We start from the raw sequence: 19,863 nt of genomic DNA, 5'->3' as shown, positions 1-19,863 counted from the left end.
CAGTACAGCAATGCTTATGTTCTTATGTTCAAAATATTCTTATAATCTTACCTAGGTACACATAAATTGTCCAACATCAAGTCTATACAAATAATCTGTAAAGAATAAAAAGAAGAGTCAAAAGTCATAGGAATTCTCACATGGATGGTGCCTGGGAGGGTTTGAGAATGTGGAGTGAGTAATAATTAGAGTGTTGGGGGTGTGAAGATGGGGAGATTTAGTATCAGAGGAGTCCTTAGACGTATGGGGTTATCTAAATTTATATCTACCTCGGGAGTCACTGCACAGACACTCAGACTCTCTAAACCTAGAAAGAGGAAAAATAATATTTAAATATCACAATTTGCTTGAATAACACTGTAAGCTACAACTCTGACAGTCTGCACCTCTCTTCCTAAAGTATTACAACATCCTTCTTGTCTCCTCCTTCTGAGGACCAGGTCTAGTTTAATGCTATATTGGCCCTAGGCAAACATATTTTTCTGAGCCCCAGACCATGTCCCCTGCCATGATCTTTATTTATGATTTCTTCCCCCACCCCAATATTTAATAAATGTCTATATGCAAATACCACATTTAAACGAGTGGTAATGTTGAATAGCTTGCCACAGTTCCAACAGGATTCGTCCAACAGCGAGTTAACATAATTGGAGAGCAGTTTGGAAAGCCGCGTGATAGAGCTGGCAATCGTATACGGACATGGACTGAACCCAGTGTGGACGTGGCATCTCTGACCATATAACGTTAAGTGCCTGGATTTATTATATTATAGAAAACAGTGAAAGAGTTTGGTTCATTGTTTAGATTAAGAGAGTTTCGGGGTAGTTGGAGTAAGTGATAGGATTGACCCACTAGTTCTTTAGTTTTGAGGAAGGTGAACATTTATTTCATTTTATTATTTGAAATTAATTAAGAGCACAGGTGTACATTTGCTTATATAAATTGAAAAGATTCAAAGAGAAGTTCTATGATCGAGAAGCTTGTCCACCCTTAGAGACGTAAATCACTTCGGTGTAGCCTCGCTTGGGTAAGTTTATACTCTGAGAACTTCCTTATGATTTCCATATATTAACACAAAAATATATTTCAGTACACTTTTGGGCCAATCCTTTCACTGGTATTATCTCCATGATATTATACCCTGGTTTGTATAATTAACTACTAACAGTGCGTCATGAAAGACTCAAGAGGAAATTGGAAAGTCATGGGATAGGAGGTAGTTCCTATTATGGATTAAAAACTGGTTAAAAGATAGAAAACAGAGAGTAGAGTTAAATGATCTGTATTCTCAATGTGCTGTGTCCGCTGGTTTTTTAACTGGTAGACTTGCCATCCAAATGGCAGATGACCGATGCATATGTGAAAAAGGAACCCGAACTATAGCAAATAGAATGATAGGTATTATTAGGAGAGGAATGGAAAACAAAAATGAGGATGTTGTAATGCCTTTGTTTTACTCCACGGTGCAACCGCACCTCAAATATTGTGTGTAATTCTGGTCACCACATCTCAAAAATGATATAGTGGAATTAGAAAAGCCCCCTCCCTGCCCATCTTCAAATCCTTGCTCAAAGCCCACCTCTTCAATGTCGCTTTTGGCACCTAACCATTATACATCTATTCAGGAAATCTACCCTGCCCCAATCTTGTTTGACTGCACTTTTTGTCCTTTAGATTGTAAGCTCCTTCAAGCAGGGACTGTCCTCTGTGTTAAATTGTACAGTGCTGCGTAACCCTGGTAGCGCTTTAGAAATGTTAAGTAGTAGTAGTAGTAGTAGATCAAGGCAGATAAAGATCTGCACGGTATATCCATAATCTTCATCTGTAAATTAAGTAAGTCAAGCATAAGACTTAATTAGAATAAATTGAGTCAGACAGGATCATGTGCAGATGGCATAGAGTCAAAAGCTTACTTATAAGCATTTCAAGCAGTTTAGTGACTAAAGGAATGCCAGCTATTGGCCTAATGTTGTACAAAGATGATACATCTAAACCTTTTGATTTGGGCATAGGACTAAGTGCTATCTGTCCCATATGCAGAGGTAATCATCCCAAGAAATATTAAATGTGGGGGATTGGTAAATAATGTAAAGGGACACTTATCTAATACACGAAGCCCACAAATTATAGCTTTGAGCTAGATATTCTTATGCTACTACTACTATAAATCATTTCTATAGCGCTACCAGTCGTACTCAGCGCTTTACAATTGAACATGAAGAAAAGACAGTCCCTGCTCAAAAGAGCTTACAATCTAAATCAGGACAGACAGACAGGACCAATAAGGATAAGGGTAGGACACACAGAAGGACACGTGCACGAGGGGCATAATCGAACGGAAACGCCTATTTCCATGGGCGTTTATCTCCGAGAACGGGTCCGTGAAGGGGCAGGCCGAACTGTATTTTCGAAAAAATGGACGTTTACTATGTTACTAATTACTGTAATAAAATGCACCAGTCCCAGTACAGAACCTTGTTGAATAGATAGGTTTTCAGAGATTTGTGAAAGTTAGTTATTTCATTAATTGTTTTCAAGTTAGTTGGTAGGAAAAGCTGCTTGCATGTGTTAGTTTGTATTTTAATCCTTTGCAGCTGGGGAAGTGTAAATTAAGAAATATGCGAGCTGATGTTTTAGCATTTCTGGGAGGGAGGTCCACGAGGTCTAGCATGTAGGTCGGGGCATCGCCGTGAATGATTTTATGAACAATCGTGCAGATCTTGAACGCGGTACGTTCTTTAAGTGGGAGCCAGTGAAGTTTCTCTCTTAGGGGTTTTGCACTTTCATATTTTGTTTTTCCAAATATGAGTCTGGCTGCGGTGTTCTGGGCTGTTTGAAGTTTCTTGATAGTCTGTTCTTTGCAGCCAGCGTAGAGTGCGTTGCAATAGTCCAAGTGACTTAGCACCATTGACTGTACCAGGTTGCGAAAAATGGATCTTGGGAAGAAAGGTTTTACTCTTTTAAGTTTCCACATGGAGTGGAACATCTTCTTAGTTGTCTTCTTCACATGGGTTTTGAGTGTGAGATTTCAGTCGATGGTAACTCCAAGAATTTTCAGATTGTTTGAGACGGGAAGGGAAAGGTTTGGTGTGGTTATGGTGGTAAATTTAGTTGTATTATGTTGTGAGGTGAGTATAAGACATTGTGTTTTTTCTGCGTTAGTTTTAGCTGGAATGCATCCGCCCAGGAGCGCATGATTTGGAAACTTTGGTTGATCTCGTTGGTGATTTCCTTTCGATCATGTTTGAATAGGATATAGATCGTGACATCATCTGCATATATGTAGGGATTGAGGTTTTGATTGGATAGAAGCTTCATTAGGTTGAAGAGGGTTGGAGAGAGGGGGCATCCTTGGGGGGCATCCTTGGGGGACTCCAAAGTCAGGTGTCTATGGGGCTGATATGTCCGCGTTCGTTATTACTTGGTATGATCTTGTGGTCAGGAATCCTTTAAACCAGTTAAGAACGTTACCTCCAACTCCAAAGTATTCTAGGATATGTAGTAATATTCCATGGTTGACCATGTCGAAGGCACTGGACATGTCAAATTGTAGGAGAAGTATGTTATTGCCAGTTGCAATTGTTTATTTAAATGTATTCATTACAGTCACTAGTACTGTTTCAGTGCTGTGATTTGACTGAAATCCTGATTGAGATTCGTGAAGAATTGAGTATTTATTTAGGTAGTTAGTGAGTTGTTTCGTCACTACGCCTTCCATAAGTTTGGTTATCAGTGGGATTGATGCTACTGGGCGATAGTTGGTTAGGTCATTTGTACTTTTCTTTGCATCTATAGGTAAAGGTGTAAGTAGAATGCTTCCTTTATCCTTTGGGAAGAGGCCATATTGTAGCACGTAGTTCAGGTGCCTCGTGAGGTCTGTTTTGAGTTGTAGGGGGGCAGATCTTATAAGGTTAGTAGGGCAGATGTCTAGTTTACATTGCGACTTGGCGTATCTTCCAAGCAATTGGGAGATGTTGTCGATCGTGCTGGATATGCCCCATTTATTCACATCTATCTATATGGCCAGTCCTTTTGTTTTTCAGAATATCTTAAGAACATAGCAATACTCTATCAGACCAATGGTCAATCTAGTTCAGTATCCTGCTTCCAACAGTGACCAATCCAGGTCACAAGTGTATGAGATGAGTTCCATCCCCTTTATCATTTTGGTTGATCTTTTTTTATCCTTTTCTTATTCAGTAATATATTTTGGGGGGGATATTGTGAGCAGAATCGAACGCATTACTCAAGGTGAGTTTGCACCATGGAGTGATACAGAGGCATTATAATATTCTTATTTTGCATCATTTTCCTATTACTTTGTAGTATCCTGTTTGCTTTATGACCACTGCCACACACTGGTCAGAAGACTTCAGCGTATTGTCTACAATGACACCTAGATCTTTTTCTTGAGTGCTGATTGCTAAGGTGAACCCTAGCATCAGGTAACTTTGATTTGGACTATTCTTCCCAATTTCCTAAGGTCTTCCTGTAATCCGCATGTGTTTTGGCAGCTTTGAATAGTTTTGTGTCATTTGTAAATGTAATTAACTCACTCATCGATCTGATTTCCAGATCATTTATAAATATGTTAAGTAGCACAGATCCTTGAGGCATGCAAGTATTCACCATCCTCCACGTGAGAAAAATGACCATTTAACCCTATACTCTGTTTTCTGTCAAATAATCAAGAGAAGGACATTTCCTCCTAACCCATGACAGGAGTCTCTCATGAGGAATTTTGTCAATCCAGATCCTTTTTCTAAAAAGACTACATGATCTTGCAGCAGAGAAATGACAATCGGCCTTGAAGCAATTAAGAATTACTTCCTTTTTTAGTGTACAGTAGTGTATATGCAGAATGTACAAGAAATACAGCACTGCACTAAAATAGTACTTTTTGAATAGAAGTACTGCATTTTATACTTTTTTCTGCAAACATATTGATGAAAATAAAACTAATGTTTAATATGTAATGTTGTAATCTTGTTTTCTTTATCCTGATTTATGATTATCCGGACCACCCTCAGCATTCTACTGTACATTCATGCAACAATTATGATATCTAGCAATTAAATACATAAATCAATCTGAATATAGAGCATTTTGTTAGGGTGTATAGCATTTAGAGTCACACAGCTCCTAGGGGGGGCGTTATTAGCTCTTCATGTTGGGCACAATATTTCATAGTAGCCAAGTTAAAACAGCTCTTATGGAAATGATGTCATAGTAGTAAAGAGAAAAGGTGGATGACCCTCTTGGATTCTCCAGACAAAATAACTAACCTATGTAATGATGGCTGGGAGAAAAGCTGGAATACTCCAGTTATTTTCTTAAAGTCCCCCTCAACCGCAGTTGCTACCTCTCTGAGCCCTCCACCCCGACGAAAGCAACAATAAGGCGACATAAGTCCTTCACTTGCAAAGGTAACTGCACTAGATTATGTCGATATTAAATATTTCTATGAATAAACAAGAAAATATCCTGACCAGGGAGACCATAAAGTGCCATTAAGTCCTATGTTTGAATTGTTCCTTTGTTCCATTTCTTGGCTCGTTCAAATAATTTGAATTGAGAGAGGGAGGATTCTAGACGCGAACCAATCTCTGCCTTCCTCTGGTTTCTTCCCCCAGTGACGGTGGAATGACTCTTCCAGTATATATAGATCACAGTTTGCAGATCCAGAGCAGAATCTGAAGACTCAGAGACAAGAGAGAAAGACTTCCTGAGCTAGATCATGGAGGGAGCTGTCACTTTTCTGCTGATCACCCTGACACTTTCCAGCCTCCCAGGTATAGTCACCTCTTAAAAGTGTATAAAATCTGAAAAAATCAAGTACCTGGCAAGATCCCAAACCAGTACAATATATTTTATGCTGCTTATCCTAGAAATAAGCAGTGGATTTCCCCAAGTCCATTTTAATAATGATCTATGGACTTCTTTTAGGAAGCCATCCAAACCTTTGTAAAACCATACTAAGCTAAGTGCTGTTACTACATTCACTCGCAACGAATTCCAGAGTTTAATTACACGTTGAGTGAAGAAACTTTTTCTCTGAATCATTTTCAATTTACTACTTTGTATCTTTATTGTGTGCCCCCAAGTCCAGTATTTTTTGGAAAGAAGTGATTCACATCCAGCCATTCCACTCCACTCATTATTTTATAGACCTCGAAGAGTTCTAGCCACTTTAGCCTTTCCTCTTAGGGAAGTCATTCCAACCCCTTTATCATTTTCATTGCCCTTCTCTATACCTTTTCTAATTCCACTATATCTTTTTTGAGATGTGGTGACCAGAATTGCACACAATATTCGAGGTGCGGTTGCACTATGGAGTGAAACAAAGGCATTATAACATCCTCATTTTTGGCTTCCATTCCTTTCCTAATAATACCTATCATTCTATTTGCTATAGTTCGGGTTCCTTTTTCACATATGCATCACTTTGCACTTGTCATCTGCCATTTGGATGGCAGGTCTACCAGTTAAAAAACCAGCGGACACAGCACATTGAGAATACTGATCAGTTAACTCTACTCTCTGTTTCTATCTTTTAACCAGTTTTTAATCCATAATAGGAGCTACCTCCTATCCCATGACTTTCCAATTTCCTCTTGAGTCTTTCATGAGGTACTTTTATTAGTAACATGTCATTTATCTTTAAAATCGAGTGAGGTACACGAAGATTGGAGGGTGCCCTAAGTAACGCTGAATTTTTAAAAAAAAGGTCCTAGAGGAGATCCGTGAAATTATAGACCGGTGAGCCTGACGTTGGTGCTGGGCAAACTACTTTTCAAAATTCAGATACACAATTTCGACTGGCTCATCTTTATCCACATGTCTATTCACCCCTTGAAAGAAATGTAATAGATTGGTGAGGCAAGATTTCCCTTCAGTAATTCTATGTTGGCTTTGTCTCATTAATCCATGCTTTCGAATATGCTCTGTAATTTTGTTCCTTATAATAATATCTACTATTTATAGAGATTTCATTCAGTTTCTCTGACTCGTCAGCTTTGATTACCATTTCTGGCACCGGTATCTCTGACGTAACGTCCGCGAGGGCGGGGCACGGAAGGAAAGAGGAGAGGTCTGCCCTGCCGCTGCTTGCTGCGAAGTGAAAGGAGGCTCAAGGTTAGTTCCGAGAGCCCGGCCCGATAGCGGGTGGAGGGGGGCCAGCGACCTCGGGTGGGGGGGCCTGGTGATCTCGGGTGGGCGGTGAACTCGGGTGGGCGGCGACCTCGGGTGGGGGGGGGGGCCAGGGGCGGCCTTGTCCCGGGCCCGGCTCTGGCTCTCGGCGACCCGACCATGAAAAATGAGTTTATTTTGTTGGGCAGACTGGATGGACCGTACAGGTCTTTATCTGCCGTCATTTACTATGTTACTCTTTGGGATTCTACATGGAATGTTGCTACTAATTGGGATTCCAGAATCTTCAGAACTTTTAGTACAAGAACAGTGCTGGGCAGACTTTATCTGCTGTCATTTATTATGTTACTATCCAGCTTATTGTCGAAAGAGAAGGACGCCCATCTTTCGACACAAATCGTGAGATGGGCGTCCTTCTCCCGCAGGCGCCCAAATTGGTATAATTAGGGTTACCATATGGCTCCAGAAAAAGGAGGACGGATTGAGCCAGCCGGGTTTTACTTCCATTGCTTTCAATGGAAGTAATTGAGCCGGCCGGGTTTTACTTCCATTGCTTGAAAGCAATGGAAGTAAAACCCGGCTGGCTCAATCCGTCCTCCTTTTTCTGGAGCCATATGGTAACCCTAGGTATAATCGACAGCCGATTTTGGGCGCTGTTGCATTCCCTACCTTGTTCTTCTAGTGGCGGCCATATTGGAAGGATCATCTGAGCAGCAACCATTTTGGAAAGATCATCTGAGGGGCAGCCATCTTGGAAGGATTGTTTGAGGAGCAGCCATCTTAGGTAGTTCATCAACGAGGCAGCCATCTTGAATATCTTTTGGGCGTGCCCTATGAGATCTCTCACCTCTCAGCTGTGACCAGGATCCTCTGATTGGAGGCCTATTTAAGAGCTGGCCTGTGACACCATCTTTGCTTCGGCTTCTATCTTGTTAGAGGTTGGTGCTGGTGATTGAACATTCTTCTTCCTACTTTCCTGTTGATGCTGACTTGGATTGAACCTGACCATTGTCTGCTTGCTGCCTGCCCTGACCTGTAGATTGAACTTGAGCCTTCTTTACTGGCTGCCTACCCAATCTGTGTTCCGGATCTGTTCTACTCCTGCCTGCCACGGCGGGTGGCCGTCCAACCCCGACCGTATCCGGAAGTCCTGGGGGCCACTTGCACCTGGGAGCTCAACTCCTGGGGAACGGTGGTCGCTTCCCAGGTGAAGCTAGGAGTTGTCCGTCCGGCTGCCTGACTGAGTGCGGAGCTTCGCAGATCCTCCACACTCTGTCAAGGCGCAAGGGCTCACTACTTCAGTGCCAACAGGCGCCCCCAACTGCAGTCCGTCGCGGGGATGACCAAAGTTCCTGGGGGCATTCGGAGGCATAGCGAAGGCGGGATAGGGGTATGTTTATCGGCCGAGAAGAGATGGGCGTCATCGGCTGATAATGGAAAAAAGAAGGGCGCCCCTAGCAAGAATTTGGTCCGCTTTATTTGGTCCCTTTTTTTCAGGTCCAAGTCAAAAAAAGTGCCCGAACAGACCAGATGACCACTGGAGGGAATCGGGGATGACCTCCCCTGACTCCCCCAGTGGTCACTAACCCCCTCCCACCAAAAATAAAAACAACTCTATGCCAGCCTCAAATGTCATACCCAGCTCCCTGACAGCAGTATGCAGGTCCCTGGAGCAGTTGTGGTGGCTGCAGTGGACTTCAGGCAGGTGGACCCAGGCCCATCCCCCCCACCTCTTACACTTGTGGTGGTAAATGGGAGCCCTCCAAAACCCACCCGAAACCCACTGTACCCACATGTAGGTGCCCTCCTTCACCCCTTAGGGCTATGGTAGTGGTGGATAGTTGTGGGGAGTGGGTTTTTTTTTGGGGGGGGGGTTGGGGGGCTCAGCACCAAAGGTAAGGGAGCTATGTACCTGGGATCAATTTGTGAAGTCCACTGCAGTGCCCCCTAGGGTGCCCGGTTGGTGTCCTGGCATGTGAGGGGGACCAGTGCACTATGAATCCTGGCCCCTCCCATGACCAAATGCCTTGGATTTGGTCGTATTTGAGATGGGTGCCCTCGGTTTCCATTATCGGCAAAAACTGAGGGCTCCCATGTCTAACGCCGGCGACCTCAGCATTTAGGTCGACCAACTCTTAGGTCGACCTAAATGTTAAGATTTTGGCATCCCCGACCGTATTATCGAAACGAAAGATGGACGCCATCTTGTTTCCATATTACGGGATGCCCCGCCCCTTTGCGGAGACATCCTCAGAGATGGGCATCCCCATTCAAAAATGCTCCTCTATGTTACTTTGCCCTGGTGTTATATTTACTGAGTCAATATCAGAGTTATTGAAATCACCCATTATTATTGTGTTGTCTTGTTTGTTTGTCTCTCTAATTTCTGATAACATTTCTACATCCATCTGTCCATTCTGGCCAGGTTGACAGTAGTACACTTCAATCACTATCCTTTTCCCCTTTACACATGGAATTTCAATCCATAGGGATTCCAAGATGTGTTTTGATTCCTGCAGAATTTTCAATCTATTTGATTCATGCCCTCCGTAACATGCAAAGTGACTACTTCACCAATTCGATCCACCCTATCACTACGATATAATTTGTATCCTGGTATGACAGTGTCCTACTGTTATTCTTCTACCAGGTCTTAGAGATGACAATTATATCTAATTTAGTGCAATCTGTTCTAACTCTCCCATCTTGATTTCTTAGGGTTCTGGCAATTGCATATAGATATTAATCAAATATTGGGGTGGGGAAGAAATCATAAATAAAGATCAATGCAGGGGTCATGGGGTGGGGCTCAGAAAAATATGTTTCCCTAGGTCCAATATAGCATTAAACTAGACCTGGTCCTCAGAAGAATGTTGTAATACTTTAGGAAGAGAGGTGCAGACTGTCAGAGTTGTAGCTTTCAGTGTTATTCAAGCAAATTATGATATTTAAATATTTTTATTTTTCCTCTTTCTAGGTTTAGAGAGTCTGATTGACCATGCAGTGACTCACGAGGTAGATATAAATTTAGATAACCCCATACGTCTAAGGACTCCTCGGATACTAAATCTCCCCATCTTCACACCCTCAACACTCTAATTATTACTCACTCCACATTCTCAAACCCTCCCAGGCACCTTCTATGTGAGGATTCCTATGACTTTTGACTCTTCTTTTTATTCTTTACAGATTATTTGTGTAGATGTTGGACAATTTATGTGTACCTAGGTAAGATTATAAGAATATTTTGAACATAAGAACATAAGCATTGCTGTACTGGGACAGACAGAAGGTCCATCAAGACCAGTATCCTATGGCCAATCCAGGTCACAAGTACCTGGCAAGATCCCAGAAGAGCAAAACAAATTTTATTCTGCTTATCCTAGAATATGCTTTGGATTTTCCCAAGTCCATCTTAATATTAGCTTATTGATTCTTTTTTAGGAAACTATCCAAAACATTTATAAACCCTGCTAAGCTAACTGCTTTTACCCTAGAAACAAATTCCAGAGTTTAATTACACATTGAGTGAAGAAATATCTTCTATGATTCTTTTTAAATTTACTACTTAGTAGCTATATTGCATGCCCCCTAGTCCTAATATTTTTGGAAAGAGTAAACGAGCAATTCACCTCTACCCATTCCACTCCACTCAGTATTTTATAAACTTGTATCATATCTCCCCTCAGATTTGATGGCTTAATAAAGAACCTTAAATGTGACTATCTCCAGGCAATCTTCAACAATACATGTAGAATATGTGTCCCTATAAAGTAAGTACATCTGTCAGTCACTTGTATTGTCCCTACCCTAACCTCTTTTTTGATTCTGTTTCTTCACCACCCTTTCTCTCCTTTCTTCTCTGCACCTTTATCCCTTCCAATTGCCTCTCCTCTCTACTCACCTCATCTCCCTGTAGTCCCCCACTTCAGCCCCCTTATCCAATTCTCAGGTCTGCAGTTATCTTCTCCTTCTCCCAGACTCCACATCGGATCCAACTAACTCCCAATCCTGCCTGAATCATTTTTAAAATTATTTTTTAGTCTATCAAGTGCTGTATGGGAATTATGAACTGTTAAGTCAGTTCTTTTCACATTTACTTTAAATAATTCTGTCAGAATGCAGGAAAATTTAGTACTGAGGTACCCGGTTTTTGGAAATATAAGATTTAAACATCAGGTTGATGCTACTACTGAATAGAATTCTTTACCATTAGGTAACTATGGATGGTTGTATAAGAAATTGAAGACCTTTTGTTAATCCTACTATTCTGTTATATCCTGCTTCTGTACAACATCTTGCATTGCAAACTACCTAGAATTTCATGTTGGGATTTGTGTGGTATATAAACTTGGCATTAGATTAGATTAGATCTGCCACCATCCTCAACCCTAGCATCAGACCCTCTACCACCCTATCAAATGCAATCATCAGTTTCCTTTTCTCCCCCTCTCTCTCCTTCCCTTTATCCAGCATCTCTCCTCTGTTGGCTCAGCAGCTTCCCTCTCTGTCCCCTCAGTCCAGCATCTCCTTTTCTTAACACTCCCTCATTGTCTGCCCTTCTCATCGCAGATCCTCTGTGTGTCTCTGATAGGGTCAGCAGTGAAAAGTACAGGTCTCACATTTAAGTGCACGGCAAGTTTCCTCTCAGTCCCTGCCCACAAGGCAAGAGGAAGTATGCATCCATGACCGGTCTTAGCAATTGGGGGGCCCTATGCAGACCCCTACCAGCGCCCACCACCATAAGCTATTATCAGAGTGTAAAAGGAGGCTCAAAGCTCTCGAAACCCCACTTCTACCCATATTTTGATGTACATCCACCACATTTCAGTAGAAAGTGGCATACAGCAGCAGTGATTTTCATATCCCATCAGCTGCTGAGCCCAGAGTCTCTTCATTGCTGCAATCTACCCTTGCAGAAACAGGAAGTGGCATCAAAAGGAAATGTAGATGCACATTAAGGTACGGAGAAGGAAGGTGTTCCGAGACAGGAGGACAGACGTAGCAGAGATGCAAGGCCCCAAGGAGCATGGGGCCTTGTGTGACCACCCCTGTCGCATCTGCAAGTGTGATTAGATGCCTGGGGAAATTGAGACAAGTTGTAGAAGAGTGGGACATGACGTGGAGATGGTATGAATCTGGTTTGGAAGGTTTACAGACTCGGAATAACCTTCCTTGCAGGGTTGTGGTTTGCTTGACAAGTAGTTGGCAGTGGAGGGACTGTGTGTTGCTGCCACTGAGGTGATACCAGGATTTGAATCATTTTTTTAGTAAGCTGTAAGAGGAAACATTCTCCCCTGTATGGACTCCAGAACAGGCAAAATATTCTTGATAACGACAACTCACTTGTCTCATCTTCGGTCCCAAATTTATCACAGAAATCCAAAATATCAAAACTTATCTTGTCATAATTATTTTAAAATTCATACTTCACATATCTTAATGCTTGTTGATTATATATTTTGGACTTGAGCCAACATGACATGTTTTGCAAAGCTGCGTCAGGGCCCATCATTGTTATTGCACAAAACATTCCTAATTTTGGCCCCATGCTCTGTCATCGGCGAGGGTTGGTGTGTGTTCTGTGTACAAACCTCAATCTCTGTGTCTTATATTTACAGAGCTAAACATGAGAGGCAATTATCAGTTATAGAAGCTCTGGATTGTTGTTGTGCAATGCGTACGGGAGAATCTTCTAGTATACCATGAGAGAAAATGTGAGTATTGAGCTCTGTAGAAAGAAAATAATTCAGGGTATCACTGGACCCCTGGCAATACCCCTCCCTTCTCTATCTCAGGAGCTGCATCTGTGCCTCTCAGGCAGAGATTTGGAGCTGAAATGGGTGGGTGGGTGGGTGGGATGGGGTTACCAGTGAGGGGGATTAAACCTCAGGAAGCAACACCTGAATGAAGGTTCCTGACACCACAGCCCAAAGGAGGCTAAATCTGACTGAGATGGAAACCCAGGGAAGCAGGAAAAGGACACCAGACCAAAAGAATTGGTTTAATTTGTTTACCTTACTGCTGGGAGAGCAGGGGGGTCGGATGGAGGTGTCCTGGGTTGCCAGGGAGATGTTTAATTAGGATGAATTCCTGCAGAATTTAGGTGCTAGGAAATGGGATTGGTATGCTATGTACTCAAATTTGCTCAAGCCTTATGTAAATTACTCCGTTTTTGGGAGGTTCTCATTTGCATATTTGTGGGTAAACATTGATGGGAATGTTTACAGCCTTAATGTTAGGGCATGGCTCTGATCCAAAATGTGAAGTTTGATACAAAAACGAAGGGTTTATCTAGTGTTTTTGACTAAAAATTCCCATTAGAGTGTCTGTATGTTAATCTGCAATCAAATAGAGCTTTCTGATTGGATGATCAGCTCCTGGTAGAAATCTGCCCAGGAACAGACAACTTCTAAAGGAGAGATCTTTTGAAGAAGGAAACAACTTAATACAGGAAATTGAGGAAGAGAGAGAGACAATTCACACTTTTTCTGAAACTCCTGTTTACCACACAAGTGAACTGAGATTTAATTTTGAAAATATAGGAAGAAGGAGAAATCCAATTAACATAGTAGATGACGGCTACTTTTTCTGTATACCTTACCTTGATTTGTATCTGCCATTGTCAGGGCACAGACCGTATAAGTCTGCCCATCATTAGCCCCGCTTCCCACCACCGGCTCTGCCTCCCAATCTTGGCTAAGCTTCTGGGGATCCCTTTCTTCCGAGCAGGATTCCTTTATGTTTATCCCACGCAAGTTTGAATTCCGTTACTGTTTTCATCTCCTCCACCTCCCGTGGAAGGGCATTCCAAGCATCCACCACCCTCTCCGTGAAAAAACACTTCCTGACATTTTTCTTGAGTCTGCCCCCCTTCAATCTCATTTCATGTCCTTTAGTTCTACCGCCTTCCCATCTCCGGAAAAGGTTCATTTGCGGATTAACACCTTTCAGATATTTGAACGTCTGTATCATATCACCCCTGTTTCTCTTTTCCTCCAGGGTATACATGTTTAGGTCCGCAAGTCTCTCCTCACACTTCTTGTAACACAAATCCCATACCATTCTCGTAGCTTTCCTTTGCACCGCTTCAATTCTTTTTACATCCTTCGCAAGGTACGGCCTCCAAAACTGAACACAATACTCCAGGTGGGGCCTCACCAACGACTTATACAGGGGCATCAACACCCCCTTTCTTCTGCTGGTCACACCTCTCTCTATACAGCCTAACAACCTTCTAGCTAAGGCCACCACCTTGTCACACTGTTTCGTCGCCTTCAAATCCTCAGATACTATCACCCCAAGATCCCTCTCCCCGTCCGTACCTATCAGACTCTCACAGCCTAACACATACATCTCCCGTGGATTTCTATTCCCTAAGTGCAATTGCAAGAATAAGGGGGAATTAAATATTATATTTGTTGAATTACATTAATCTGCACTGCAAGGTTTAAGAACATGTGCTCAGAACATAAAAGACCATTTATTTACAATCAGTGGCGTTCCTAGCCAATCCCAGTGTCCCGCGTCACCAACCCCGCCCCCCGCATCACTAACCCCGCCTCCCACCACTAGCCCCGCCCCCGTCATCCATGATGTCAACCTCGGCCCTGAAAAGCTTCTATTGGACCGAACTGGACCAACAGAAGCCTCGGAAAAAAACGACGAACTCGCACAGCGGCGATGGGAAAACCGCCCAAAAAACCGCATCCCGTGGCCGGTGAAATTTTCCCACCGCCGCTGGCGAAAACCCGCCCACCTGGCAACTTTGCTTCCTGCTGGCAAATGGCTTTCTGTATATGTTTCTTTGTCTGTGATAGGTGGAGTTTCACAAACCCCCAGTCTCTGTGTCTGCTGTTCCATCTTTGAGCTTTTATTATGCTGATTCACACCCAGCCAAGCTTTTGTTCAGACTTCCAGGTGGGAGGAGAAGAGGAACTTGAAATCTCTTTGCTTCAGTACCGTAATAATTCTGGCCAGCACTATCCCCACCTCCTAACCACCAGCCCCGCCTCCCACCACCGGCTCTGGCACAGACCGTATAAGTCTGCCCAGCACTATCCCCCGCCTCCCAACCACCTTATAACATTATAACTCACAAACTTTCATTAGAACATATCTTCACAATCACAGTGTCAGGTTCTCAGGTTCAGAGCCCGCGGGGCTGGGCTCTGGAGCAAATGTGAGCCCTTGGGCTGCTGCCAAGGAGCGGCAGCAGCAGGCAAAACCCCACAACCAACATTGGGCAAGCACACCGGCACTGGCAAGGACTGCAGGCACCGCCCAGCAAGCCGGAACACAAGGACTGAAATCCCCAGACTGGAGGACACAGGATCGGAACACTGGACTGGCACACACCGGACCGGAACACACACCGGACCGGAACACACTGGACTGGAGCACACCAGACTGGAGCACACTGGACTGGTCTGTACAGCTTCACCTGCACTTAGCCACTGCCCCCCACCCAAGGGTTGAGCCCTTGGGTTCGAGTGGCTGGCAAGGACCACTACTACTACTACTACTTAACATTTCAAGAGCGCTACTAGAGTTTCGCAGCGCTGTACAGATTAACATAAATTGACATAAAGGACAGTCCCTGCTCCAAGGAGCTTACAATCTAAAGGGCGAAATGTCAAGTAGGGGCAGTCCAGGTTTCCTGAATAGAGGTATGATGGTGAGGTGGGGGCGAGATATTCCCCCTGGTTCTGCTCATACTTTTCCACCTCTCTCTCCTACTCTAGTGAACCGGACCTGTACTTGATTTTGGACCAGCCTCACTGTTGAAATTCAGAAGAGTCTTTCTCCCACTTGAGGACACCACCCCTGTACCCTCTACTCCCACAGCCCTCCAGGGACTCCCGGTGACATTACCGGAGCTCTGGTTACTTTCTAGTAGAGTAAATAAAACCTTTGCAGCATCATTCAGTGATTGTCTTATTGTTGTCTAAATACAATGAGGTTAATATCTGTAGCAAGCATCTCAGATTGACAGGACTGAGGAATACCCCGGAGGCGGTACATAAACAATCTCCACCTCATTCTCAAGCATCTTCCACCCTTCTTCACAGAGGGTATAGTTGTGAAAATCCTTACCCTCTCTTTTATGGTGAAACCCTTTGGGCAGTGGTTAAGCCCAATATTTCTCCTCTCTCTGACTGTGGGTATGAAACTGGTTTCTACTTTTAAATTACTTGCTAATATATTACAGGGTCTGCAGCCTGGATTTTAAAGGGTAGAATCATGGACTATATATCCCACAATGCTTTAGGGTTTAAATTCCAAACCAGGATTGGCCAGACGTTTCCCTCCTGGAACTAGGTAACTTGGCAGCTCTGCATTAGAGGTTCCCTATAAAGTGTTTCCAGTGGTTTCTGAGGATTCATTTCTCTGCTCTTCAAGGAAACAACTTTATCCTGGGTTATCCCCTTGTTCAATGAGAGCAGCCTACTTCTGTGCAATCTGGAAGACGTTGTAACTGGTTAGGCCACAGGGTCTTTATCTGCCTTCATTTTTTCTGTGTTTCATTGCTTCTTACTGCCATGATCCTGAGGTTTGGGGATGCCCTTCTCCCTACTCCAAAGAGTCCTGTCCAGTGATCATAACTACCTTTGCTTCAATGCAATGGGGCTGTGAACAGAGTGAGGTTGCTCTTGCCTCAAAAGTATACACAAATATCCCCAGTAAATTGCAGGGACAGGATAGAATGACTCAGGTTTTGGGAAAGGATGAACATTGCCCACTTTTGTTGCCAGATTGGTAGGGGCTTTGTTATTAGTGTATGGGGATGACGGCTGCATGGGGAAGGGGAAACTGAGATTGACTTAATGGGTTTCAACGTTTTGACTTCACTTTGGCTCCTGTCTATTAAACCTCCTTGGTGAAAACGACTACGACTTATCATTTCTATAGCGCTACCAGACGTACGCAGCGCTGTACACTTGAACATGAAGAGACAGTCCCTGCTCCACAGAGCTTACAATAAACCCTTCACAGGGCTGGGGGAAGGTCTCTCGGTCTCCTAGATATACATTCACCAAACTGACGCTTTCCCTGTAGTACTTTTACTGTTGCTACAATTATACATTTGGTTAATCTCTGTTTCCACTTCCCCTCGCAGACGTCATTACCATACACAAAAAAAGCAAGCAAACCTATGAGCTGCTGCAAGGAGGTTTAATAGCCAGGAGTGGAAGTGAGCGTATCTAGTCCACTGTAAGCAAGGAAGCCAATTTGGTTCATCTCTGTTTCCACTCCCCTACGCAGCCATCATCGCCATACACTCAAGGTGCTGCAAGGAGGTTTAATAGCCAGGAGTGGAAGTGAGTCTGTCTAGTCCACTGTAAGCAAGGAAACCAATTTGGTTCATCTCTGTTTCCACTCCCCTACGCAGCCGTCATTGCCATACACTCAAAGTGCAGCAATGAGGTTTAAGAGTCAGGAGTTGCCTTAACTGAAACTTGGCTCTCCCCTGATGACTCTACTTCCGTCGCGGCCCTCTGCCATGGTGGCTATCTTTTCTCTTGCCCTTTCTTGGATTTCTGCTCTCTCCTTCCTGCAATTTCCAACCTCTTCTCCCACCCCAGTCTAACTGTTTTTCGTCCATTGAAGTCCACTCTATCCGCCTCTTCACTCCCTTACCTCTCCGTCTAGCAGTCATTTATCGCCCCCCTGATAAGTCTCTTCCATCCTTTCTCACTGACTTTGACGCCTGGCTCTCCTTCATTCATAATCCTTCATCCCCCTCCATTATCCTTGGGAACTTTAACATCCACGCTGATGATCCATCCGACTCCTATGCCTCCCAATTCCTTGCCCTAACGTCCTCATTCAATCTTCAACTGTGCTCCTCGGCACCCACTCACCAAAATGGTCACTGTCTCGACCTTATCCTCTCCTCTAACTGCTTTCCCTCCAGCTTCTATTCCTCTGATCTCCCCCTATCCGACCATCACCTACTAACCTTCAATCTTAAGCAACCTCCTCCCCAGTCCCACCCAATCTCATCCCCCACGTCTAGGAACCTTCAAGCTATCGACCCCTTTACTCTATCCTCTTGTGTCTCTAACCTTCTCTCTACCACCACTTTATCTAAGTCGGTGAATGAAGCTACTTCTTCCTACGATACTATTCTCTCCTCTGCTCTTGACACTCTTGCCCCTCTCATGTCCCAATCCTACTAGGTGTACCAAGCCCCAAACTTGGCTAACCTCTAGAATCCGTTATTTTCGCTCCTGCGCCTGCTCAGCAGAATGTTCTTGGCTTAAATCCCGTACCCTTGCTGACTTCACTCCGTCTCCTATTCCCCCTTCTCTTTCTCCACAGACTCTAGCTAATTACTTCCATGATAAAATCCGTAAGATTTACCTTGAATTTTCATCCAAACCCTCCCCACCTCTCTCTCTCTCTCTTAGTCCAAACCCCCTACGCTCCTTCCTCTCCTTCCTTCTTTCTCCTCCTTCTCAGAAGTTTCTACTGAAGAAACTGCCCTTCTTCCTTCCTCCTCTAAATGTACTACCTGTTCCTCTGATCCCATCCCCACTTACCTACTTAACACTATCACTCCTACTATCATCCCTGACATCTGTCACATCCTTAATCTCTCACTCTCCACTGCAACTGTTCCTACGACCTTCAAACATGCTATTGTCATTCCACTCCTTAAAAAACCCTCACTTGACCCTACCTGTCCCTCCAACAATCCCCCCATCTCCCTTCTCCCTTTCCTCTCCAAATTACTTGAACGCGTCATTCACCACGGTTGTCTTGACTTTCTCTCTTCTCAACCTATTCTTGACCCACTTCAATCTGGATTTCGCCCTCTTCACTCTACTGAAACTGCACTTACTAAAGCCTCTTATGATCTGCTTCTGGCTAAATCCAGAGGTCTCTATTTCATCCTCATCCTTCTTGACCTATCTGCTGCTTTTGACATTGTTGACCACACCTTACTCCTCGATACGCTGTCCTCGCTTGGATTCCAGGGCCCTGTTCTTTCCTGGTTCTCTTCCTACCTTTCACTCTGTACTTTCAGTGTTCACTCTGGTGGATCCTCTTCACCTTCCCTCCCGCTTTCAGTAGGTGTGCCTCAGGGTTCTGTCCTTGGACCACTCCTTTTCTCCATCTATACCTCTTCCCTTGGTGCCCTGATCTCATCCCATGGTTTTCATTACCATTTTTACGCTGATGACTCTCAGATCTATATCTCCACCCCTGAAATCTCAACCTTAATCCAGGACAAAATCTCTGCCTGCTTGTCTGACATTGCTGTCTGGATGTCTCGACGCCATCTCAAATTAAACATGGCTAAAACTGAACTTCTCATTTTCCTTCCATTCTCTATCTCTGTTAATGGCTCTCATATCCTCCCTGTCTCCTCGGCTTGTAACCTTGGAGTCATCTTCGATTCCTCTCTCTCCTTCTCTGCTCATATTCAACAAATCGCCAAAACCTGTCGCTTCTTTATCTTCAACATTAGCAAAATTCGCCCCTTCCTTTCTGAACACGCCACCAAAACCCTTATTCACACCCTTGTTACTTCTCGCTTGGACTATTGCAATTTACTTCTCACTGGTCTTCCGCTCAATCATCTTTCTCCTCTCCAATCTGTCCAGAATTCTGCAGCTCGACTTATTTTCCGCCAGAATCATTATGCCCACACTAGCCCAGTCCTCACATCACTTCACTGGCTCCCTGTCCGCTTCCGTATACAGT

General features: G+C 43.8%; 2 long non-coding RNA genes across 2 annotated transcripts in view; both read left to right on the top strand.

Annotated features, from left to right (window-relative positions):
- LOC115459205 overlaps positions 1-10,352 on the top strand; it is a 29,264-nt gene extending 18,912 nt beyond the window's left edge. Inside the window, exons 2-4 of the long non-coding RNA XR_003940216.1 lie at positions 5,634-5,792; positions 10,127-10,164; positions 10,339-10,352. This is a non-coding gene — a long non-coding RNA (uncharacterized LOC115459205). The remainder of the gene's footprint in view (positions 1-5,633; positions 5,793-10,126; positions 10,165-10,338) is intronic.
- A 484-nt stretch (positions 10,353-10,836) lies between these two features.
- LOC115459206 lies at positions 10,837-16,077 on the top strand. The gene is made up of 3 exons (XR_003940217.1): positions 10,837-10,922; positions 12,771-12,866; positions 15,894-16,077. It is a non-coding gene; the product is annotated as an uncharacterized LOC115459206 (long non-coding RNA).
- The last annotated feature ends 3,786 nt before the right edge of the window (positions 16,078-19,863 follow it).

The sequence above is a fragment of the Microcaecilia unicolor genome, unplaced genomic scaffold (genome assembly GCF_901765095.1).
Source record: "Microcaecilia unicolor unplaced genomic scaffold, aMicUni1.1, whole genome shotgun sequence".
In the NCBI taxonomy this organism is placed as follows: domain Eukaryota; kingdom Metazoa; phylum Chordata; class Amphibia; order Gymnophiona; family Siphonopidae; genus Microcaecilia; species Microcaecilia unicolor.
Note: the sequence above shows the minus strand (reverse complement) of the source record. Positions and strands in the feature narration are given on the sequence as shown.